At 39.9% G+C, this 8,121-nt stretch overlaps 1 long non-coding RNA gene across 3 annotated transcripts; it reads left to right on the forward strand.

Moving 5' to 3' along the window:
* The first annotated feature begins 2,781 nt into the window (after positions 1 to 2,781).
* On the forward strand, positions 2,782 to 6,493 carry LOC117937431. Of its 3 annotated transcripts, XR_004655146.1 has the most exons (4): positions 3,847 to 4,014; positions 4,876 to 4,879; positions 5,348 to 5,566; positions 5,815 to 6,493. It is a non-coding gene; the product is annotated as an uncharacterized LOC117937431 (long non-coding RNA). The 3 variants fall into 3 exon arrangements; XR_004655148.1 differs by lacking the exons at positions 3,847 to 4,014; positions 4,876 to 4,879 and adding an exon at positions 2,782 to 3,087; XR_004655147.1 differs by lacking the exon at positions 4,876 to 4,879 and having other exon boundaries at positions 3,798 to 4,014.
* Positions 6,494 to 8,121: the final 1,628 nt, after the last annotated feature.

Raw genomic sequence — 8,121 nt, forward strand, 5'->3', positions numbered from 1 at the left:
GCATGGGTTGTGCAGTAGAAAGACAAGTCAGCAGCTTCTCCAGAAACCTAGGTTCAGTTCCTGACAGCACTACTTCCAACTTGTCCCCATGGAACTGGGACAAGCTACTACTTGTCCCAGCCTCTGTGATTTTTAATGGTTTGTCTGTCTACAGTCTATGTCAAAAAGTGAGTACAAAATTCTAACACAAGCTGTGCGTACATGACGGGCTGATAATGTACAGCAAATGTGTCTGTTGATGCAGTGGTAGTAAATGTAGACTTAAATGAGTGGATCATGAACCCTTCTATTACTCTTGCTCTGTTTTTAGCTTCCAACAGATCTTTTTGCAGTTGTAGGCGTTTGTAGCAGTGGTATGTTATTTACACCACTAGAGTGCATGCTCGAGTCGTATACATGCTAAATAACAGGTCCCTCTTAAAAGGTTTGAATGAACACACATACAGCACATACATTTCACAGAAATCCCCTTTGTCCCCTCACAGCTCCATCCTAAGATTGTTATAGGAAGTGCAATTCCTGAAAACAATTCGTACAAATAGCAAAACCCTATAAAAGCCAGTCAATTGCTCAAAATCCTTAGTTCATATCTCAAAAGTAAACATCTGTGTCAATGAACATGTCAGGCCATCAGAATGACAAGTCCTTGTGTCACTGTGTCATAAATCTAATTGTTTGGTCATGTAGTCACTATAAAAATGCACTCTGGAAGGATGTTCTGATGTAAACTACGGCTAAAGATGTGATGACAATTATTGTAAATTGTAGGTTACACTTTAGTGAATGTGGGAGTTTGATTGCAAGAGACTGGACAAGATTCACATTATGGTCCGATTTAGCAATTTAAATCTTTTGAAGAAACCCAATATGTGTTGTGTCCAATCTAATGTATCGTCAGCCTGACTCAGAGACTATGAGATAACGAATAAGCTTTTTGCAGCTAATGGCACGGCTGCGGTGAAGACTAAGTGTGTAGAAACAGGAAAAAAAACTGATAGAAGGAATACGGGCTTTTGAGACGTGACTGCCCAGCTCTAGTCTGTAATTTCCTGATTTGGGAGGGGCCAATATACAATTCAGAGAATTGAAAAATGACAATTACATGGCATTGTTAATGATCCTTAATTTGCAATTAGAACAACCTAGTTTATTGTAGGATGGATTCAAATACAGATTTTTCAGCTAAACATTCATTCTGTGGACTATACTTTTCAATATTATATCAAATAGGTTTTAAGATTAATAGTGCTGTTTACGCCAAATTCCTACCCTGTCTATGTTATGTAGGTTAAAAATAGTAAGATCAGACCACACCACCTACAAGGCTTTAAAGGGTAGAGACAGCGTCAGGGGTCACAAGGTTAAAGGGCTATCATGGTACACAATGAGACTGCCTGAATCAAATGGAGACTGACTCCACTGGCCTCTATTCACAAGGCCTCCCACATCCAATCACACAGGGGTTAATGTAAACCAGCCAATTGTTGCACACTGGGCTACTTACATACTCAGAAACTACTGATCCTTTCAATCAATGTTAATGCCTTTCCCACAATTACTCTTGTCTTTTACAGTATTTAGAATGGAGACATTTACATTGAGAATGATTGAATGGTGTTCTTGTTGATGGTTGTTGTAGGCTGAAGTTCATACTTCCAAACTGGCATAGCAATACTTTTTTAAGCGTGTCAAACCCATTTTGTACTGGGCACATTTTTAGCTGTAAGAAATGTGTAAAGCTAGCCCCCCCCCCCACACTCACACCAAAGATTATCCAAAAGGAAACTAAATTAACCACAATTACTGTGAAAAGAAATCAAGATATTTGTGACATTGAAAAACAAACAGATAAATTAATACTACTACTAATACTAAGACTGTGTAACAGGAAGATTGTCACTTTTACCCATAGAGCATTATCACCCAACTCTGCAGTTTTATCTATCTATCTATCTATCTATCTATCCATCTATCTATCTACCATCCCTGACAAAAATGCATAACTTTAGGCTTAACAACAATTTCCGCACTTCCATAACTGGAACACTGCACAATGTTCTGAGAAATTCGGAGTAATGGCCGTTTGTGAATGAATGGGCTTAGCTCAGAGAATCCAAAATATACTAATGCATGTACAGTAGATAACCACACAATTGACTTTCATCAAAAGCACACACCCGCAGGGGCGCTTTTTCAGAAAACAAGCAAAAACTAGGAGAAAGGAACAGCCTCATTGTTCTTTTTCTCAATCTTTGTGAGACCCTTTCCGTAGCAAAGGAGACCCCCACCTCTGATGTAGATGGAGGAGGGAAACCAGCCTCCAATGGATTTATCAGTATTCTCTCTATTATTGGAAATATCGGTTGAACAACTTCCCATGTGCACATGAAGAAAACAATTGTCAGGAGAAAAAGCAAGCTTACATGCTCTTGAGAAATATGGGAATCAGCTGGCTGGGCACCAGATGGATGCACACACACACACACAACCCCCTACTCCTATTGGAAGGAGCCTTGTCTCCACGGTGACTGAAGACAAAAAAGAGGCCCCGGCGCAGCTGGTTTTAAGCAACCAAGAGAAAGACAGAGAAGAGGTTGGAAAAACAGTGAATGAGTGTTCATTTGTACAGACGGGACAGAGGGTGAGGGGGAGTGGGAGTCAGCGTGAGCAGCAGTAAAAAAGTCGATTTGGGATTTGGGGTTGGAGTTGGTGGAGGAGAGAGAGGGAGGGTGAAAGAGGAGGAGAGGGAGGAGGTCCACAAACTCCCTGAGAACAGGAGGTAGTAAGTAGAAAGTGAACACACGCCACAGAAACTGCTGCTGATATGCTGAGTCAAATCATCTCCAAACACCTAGCGATGGTCTCTCCGTCTGAACTTGAGCAGGCTAATTAGATGAGGAGCCGTAGACAAGCAGGCAAAAACAAACGTGAGAAAATCATCTGAGAGCGGTGAGAAGAGGGGGAGGGTGAAAACAAGAAGCCCGAGTAGTGGTCTGTGAAACATCTGAGTTTGGTTCTCCTTGCAAAGCAGAATTAACAAGTGGAAACAGCCGACACACAGAAGTGAAGCACACATTCACAGCAGAGGTAAGAACCTTTTTTTTTTTACTTTTCATATGTTACATGTCAATAAAGAGTTCTTTTTAAATTCAAAGACAGATAAAAACATGTGAGGTGAAGGGCTGGTTTTCAGTGACAAACTTACTAATACCATAAACTCCAAGATTCAACACAAAGACATTGTTGTCTTCTTTATTTATTACTTTAAGATTCCTAAAGCATGTTTTGGTGTTGGACTATGCTCTGCTAATGATTAAACTTGGTGTGGGAGTGCAGTGGAAGGTAAAAACAAGCGGACACTGCAGAGCAGAGAGGGCCAGCTGCCGAGGTCGGACATTCTTCCGAATCTCAACTCTGACAGGCGAGATTCTTTTGAGATTTTCACAATCAGCTGGAGAGCTTCCAGAAAACCAAACAAGAATGTAGGCTACACGCCCAGTAACAGTGTTTGTATGCTAGAAATATGAATGCACTTTGGAGGTAAAACACTGGACATTGATTTCTGGCATCAAATTGAGCAACAGCAAGTGAACACAGTATTTCTGCACTGATGTCAGGAAACGTTTCCTCCTGTGAGAGCTGCAGACTGTTGTTTCATCTCTAAACCACTGTAACACTTTGCCAACCACAAAAATGAACAACAAAATTTCAATCAATGTAGCCTTAGGCAGAAGTCTTGTCTGGTGTCACACATACGCTTCCTGAACAGAACAAATACATAATATCAAGATCCGTTCTGCTGTTGCTTAGCAACGCAAATGCCAGGAATTCTGAGGTACAGTTACTAACGCTAGTTATTTTTTGCTGATATTTAAAAGTTACATTAAAATTAGCTATTTGAGCCAACGAACAACTCATTATTTTAACTTAACATGGCATTTTGTTCACAAGTGTCCAGCGGTATGATGCCCGCTTTGCTTCGGGTGAGCAAGACCTAACGTGAAAAGCTTGCTGGTAAGCTAGACACGGTTAGCTAGCTAGCTAGCTACCTTAAACTACATTTTCTTGCGTTTCTTATTTTTTCATAGCCGTTATTTGTAATTAAGAACTATCTTATTTTTGATGAACCGACATCTTGGTAAGTTAGTTAAGTTAAATGAGGTAGTAGTTAGCTAACATTATAGAGAATAACAAACTCCTACTAAGCGTGAACTAACGCTACTTTTGCATAGCCAGTAACGTTAGCAGTAACGTAGGCTAACGCTAGCTAACTGCCACCTCAGCCCTTTGATTGTGGTGGAGTTCAAGCTGCCTTTAAATCCCATTTAAATCAACTTAATTGCAAAAATGACACTGTAACATAATTATTATTGACTTATATGAGCTATGGACCGTTAATAAAGAGGATTATATTTTTAAACAAACTAGTTATGAGAAAAGTTAAAAGTGCACATTGTGTTGGTAGTTAGTGAATTTTCCGCCGCCATCCCCTTGTCATCGAAAGGGAGAGCGCAGAATCGGCATTAAATAATTATATGTATTTTGTGTATTATGCAACTTGCAAGCTCGAAACACTTTTAACAATTTAACTGCTTCTGTAGCAGCTAGCTAGTTACGGCTCTCTTTCTTTGTAGGGGATAAAGTAAGAATAACTCGGTGTTGTGTGTATAGAGTGCACAGTAGTGATATTATTGATCCTTGTTCCATTTAATTTGTACTTTTAAAAAGGAAATACAATATATTTAAAGCATAGTCACAGTATGAAACACGCAATGACTCATTAATGAAATGAGTGGGTATTATTACAGCACACACACATTTATTCAGAGTTGATCTCTGATGACTTCAATGTCCTGTTGAGTTGCCATTTCCCAGGCTGGTGTCGTATCGCTAGTATCAGCCTCACCTCACCCACACACAGCTGCTCCAGTGATGATGACAGGCCTCAGTCTTGAAATGCCAGGCCTAAAATAGTCTGCTTTGTTTATAATTAAAACTGAACATGCAGGACGATGCCTTCCGTGTGGGGATACAAATGTTACCAGGCTGGCGCAGGAAATCACACCCACTTAGGACACATGGTGTATCCACACACACACATACAGACACTGGAAGTTCATCAGTGGGCTAATAAGAGCTGCTGATACATAATGAGTGAGTACTCTCAAAGCACATGGAGTATTTAGGGATAAAGGGCATGCCTGCTAGTCTTGAGGGGTAATTGCAGGGTGGAAGTATAAAATTGCAGTAGTGAAGCGTGGAGCTGAAGATGAAAATAACTTTCAGAGCATGTTTCACAAGAAAGTGAGACATCCATCCATTCACTGTATCATCTTGTTTCCTTTAGGTGTAGCTGTGTGAGCTCTATAAAGGCCTGTTTGCCTCCCTGAAAGTAAAACCTGAGGCATTTGTGTTCATATCTCTGCGTGGGACGTGCATCCGAGAGCCAGCATGGGGAATCGTGAGATGTTGGACATTCTTCAGAAGGTGTGGATCAAACTGCAGGATCTCCCACATGCCAGTCCTCTGGAGCTGGGAGCCTTCTTTGTGGTCATCCTGTTTATTGGTGAGTTTAATCTATTTGCTACAGAATAATAATAGAATAATGTCCACTGAAAGAAGCTTAAACAGTTTGTCAAGCTAAAGGGAACTCCAGGGGATAATGTTGGATTCGTCACTCGTTTCATAATAGACATAGTTGACCCAGGGTGAATACAAAATAATAGCTTGATGCAGATTTCAATATGATACAAAACTCTTCCCTTAGCATGTGCTAACCCAACTCTGTGTCTTATGTCCTGTCTCGCCTTTTAGCCACGTTTCTCTTGTTGATTGTGCTGTCCTGCTTCCACTGCTGCTGCTGTGGAAAGTCAAAATACCAGGCCACCAGAGTACAGCCTGTCTAAGGATGACACAGAGAACACACTCCAGCCTTTCTTCCATCCTTCATCACCCACACTCACCGTTACATAACCGGAAACGCTCCTCTTCAGAGGCATTGATTTCTTGGAGGATATCATAAAAATAAAATTCATCAACTCAACGATGGGGACTTATTTGCATAATATGTCCAATTTTGGGACAAAGACTGGATGTACATTCCAGAGAGAGAGAGCCATGCCACTGGAATCCATATAAAGCAGAAGAGTGGCACGACTCATCAAGATTCATTTCAGAACAGTACAATGCAACACTGTGTGGCAGCCTTGTACTACTACTACTACTAACACAACATCAACAACAACACTGGAGCAAGGGATTAAAAATGGAAGAGGAAGAAAGCTGATTTGTATTTGAATGTCACAGTGACTCCGTTATTAGAAAAAACTTTTTTTTTCCTCCTGTTGATATTCATCAAGGATATGAAAAACAACATGGAATATGTACAGACATTTTAACTTGCATTTGTATAGAAACTTCCCAGTGTATAAAGATAGTGCGCCCTCTGCTGGCTCAGTAAAGAGTGACTTGTTTTTGTGCAAATTGTGGCAATAAAAATAATAGCTTTTATTGTTTGACATACAACAGTTACAAATGTATTCTTGTTATATTGTTACATAGTGTTTTTTGTCTTTTTTACCGAGGCATTTTCATATTGCATTTCTTGATGTAACTGAAATGTAATAAATGTTCAATATATATAAAAATCAACTATAATACTGACTTGTTTTTTTTTTGGATTGAATGTTAAGACTTAACAATCTGTTAATCTTTTAATGAATGGTATGATCCCATCATGCAGTATTTGCATGATTTTATTTCAACAAATGCCTCCACTTTACATAAAAATAAGCTTCGGTATAAATCCGACCATTAAAACACTTGCTATTGTATGCATACCTTATCATCACAGATCTCTCGTTTGTCTCCACCAGTCAATATTTGAAGTAAACATTAACCAGGGGCGGTTTGCTTTTACTTTGCCCTTCCCACACAGAGCAACAGAAAGTGTTACCTGAAAGCAGAGTTGTTGCCATTGGAGTTTTACAGAAGGCCTTGCACAAACCGGTAGTAAACTGTGATGTTTTGGCTATGTTGAAATAGCTCCAAGGCTGCGAGGGGATCAGAACAGTAGCTGAAACCATTTGTTCTCACACAATACAGCCACACACTGTTAGGAGTCACCGAGCTGTGAGAGGATCGTTTAGTGGAACATGGCCGTGGAGAGGTGAGTTTCCGAGTAGGAATGTGTTGGGTGACAAAACTGTTTACCATCAACAGATTTCAATGTAGCATGCTGTTAAAAAAAAAAAAAAACTATGTTAGCTTTTGAATTGTTTTATAGCTGTTACGTTTTACCATCAGCACATAATGTGGCTCCATCGGTTCTATTAAGCTTTTTTAGTGGCAACTAATGGTATCCAACAATATTATGTCATTAGATTAATGTCCTAATTCTCCATTGGAGCTTTTACCTGGATTTTGTTTTCCTGTGCAGTGTTTCAGAGAAGTGGAAACCCACAGGGTCACCTGAGGACTGGGTGAAAGGGTTTCTGTATCGGCTGGAGCGGGAGCCTTGGGCACTGGGGGGTTTTGTGGTCATAGGAGTGTTTGTGCTGGGAATTCTGTCCCTGGTCACATTCGCGCTACTGTATGGGTGCTGCTGCAGCCCAAAAGAGAACCAGAAGAAGAAGCAGAGACCAAAGGATGGAGTGATCTAGATGTGTGTGAAGAAAACCAACTCATATGTGTATAGCCTACTGTAAAAATTAACATTGACATGATGGAGTTTTTCTAAATGTACCTGTCCACCGTTGGGTCATTTTTGTGTGTGCTCTTTTCAATTTTTCGGGATGTCTGCTGTGACACAATAAAGAGAGTTGGACCACTTAATTCTGATAAAATCTTAATGAAATCTTGCATAATTTCCTTTCACATAAACTCGGCTTTGTAGTCAGTTCTCTTCATGAACTACATCCACCAGGCTGCAGTAAAATGTAGTAACTGTGTATGCTGGTACATGTGGTGGTCCAGCTTTGACTAAATAATATTAAACATTTGCAGCACACCATTACTTTCATATATGTTTACAGTACTATAAATGTGTTTTGTTACAGTTTTTTGTTTTCAAATCTAATTCACTGTTTGACTGAAATAGTTCTTTATAATAATAGGCTACAT

The sequence above is a fragment of the Etheostoma cragini genome, chromosome 21 (genome assembly GCF_013103735.1).
Source record: "Etheostoma cragini isolate CJK2018 chromosome 21, CSU_Ecrag_1.0, whole genome shotgun sequence".
Classification (NCBI taxonomy): domain Eukaryota; kingdom Metazoa; phylum Chordata; class Actinopteri; order Perciformes; family Percidae; genus Etheostoma; species Etheostoma cragini.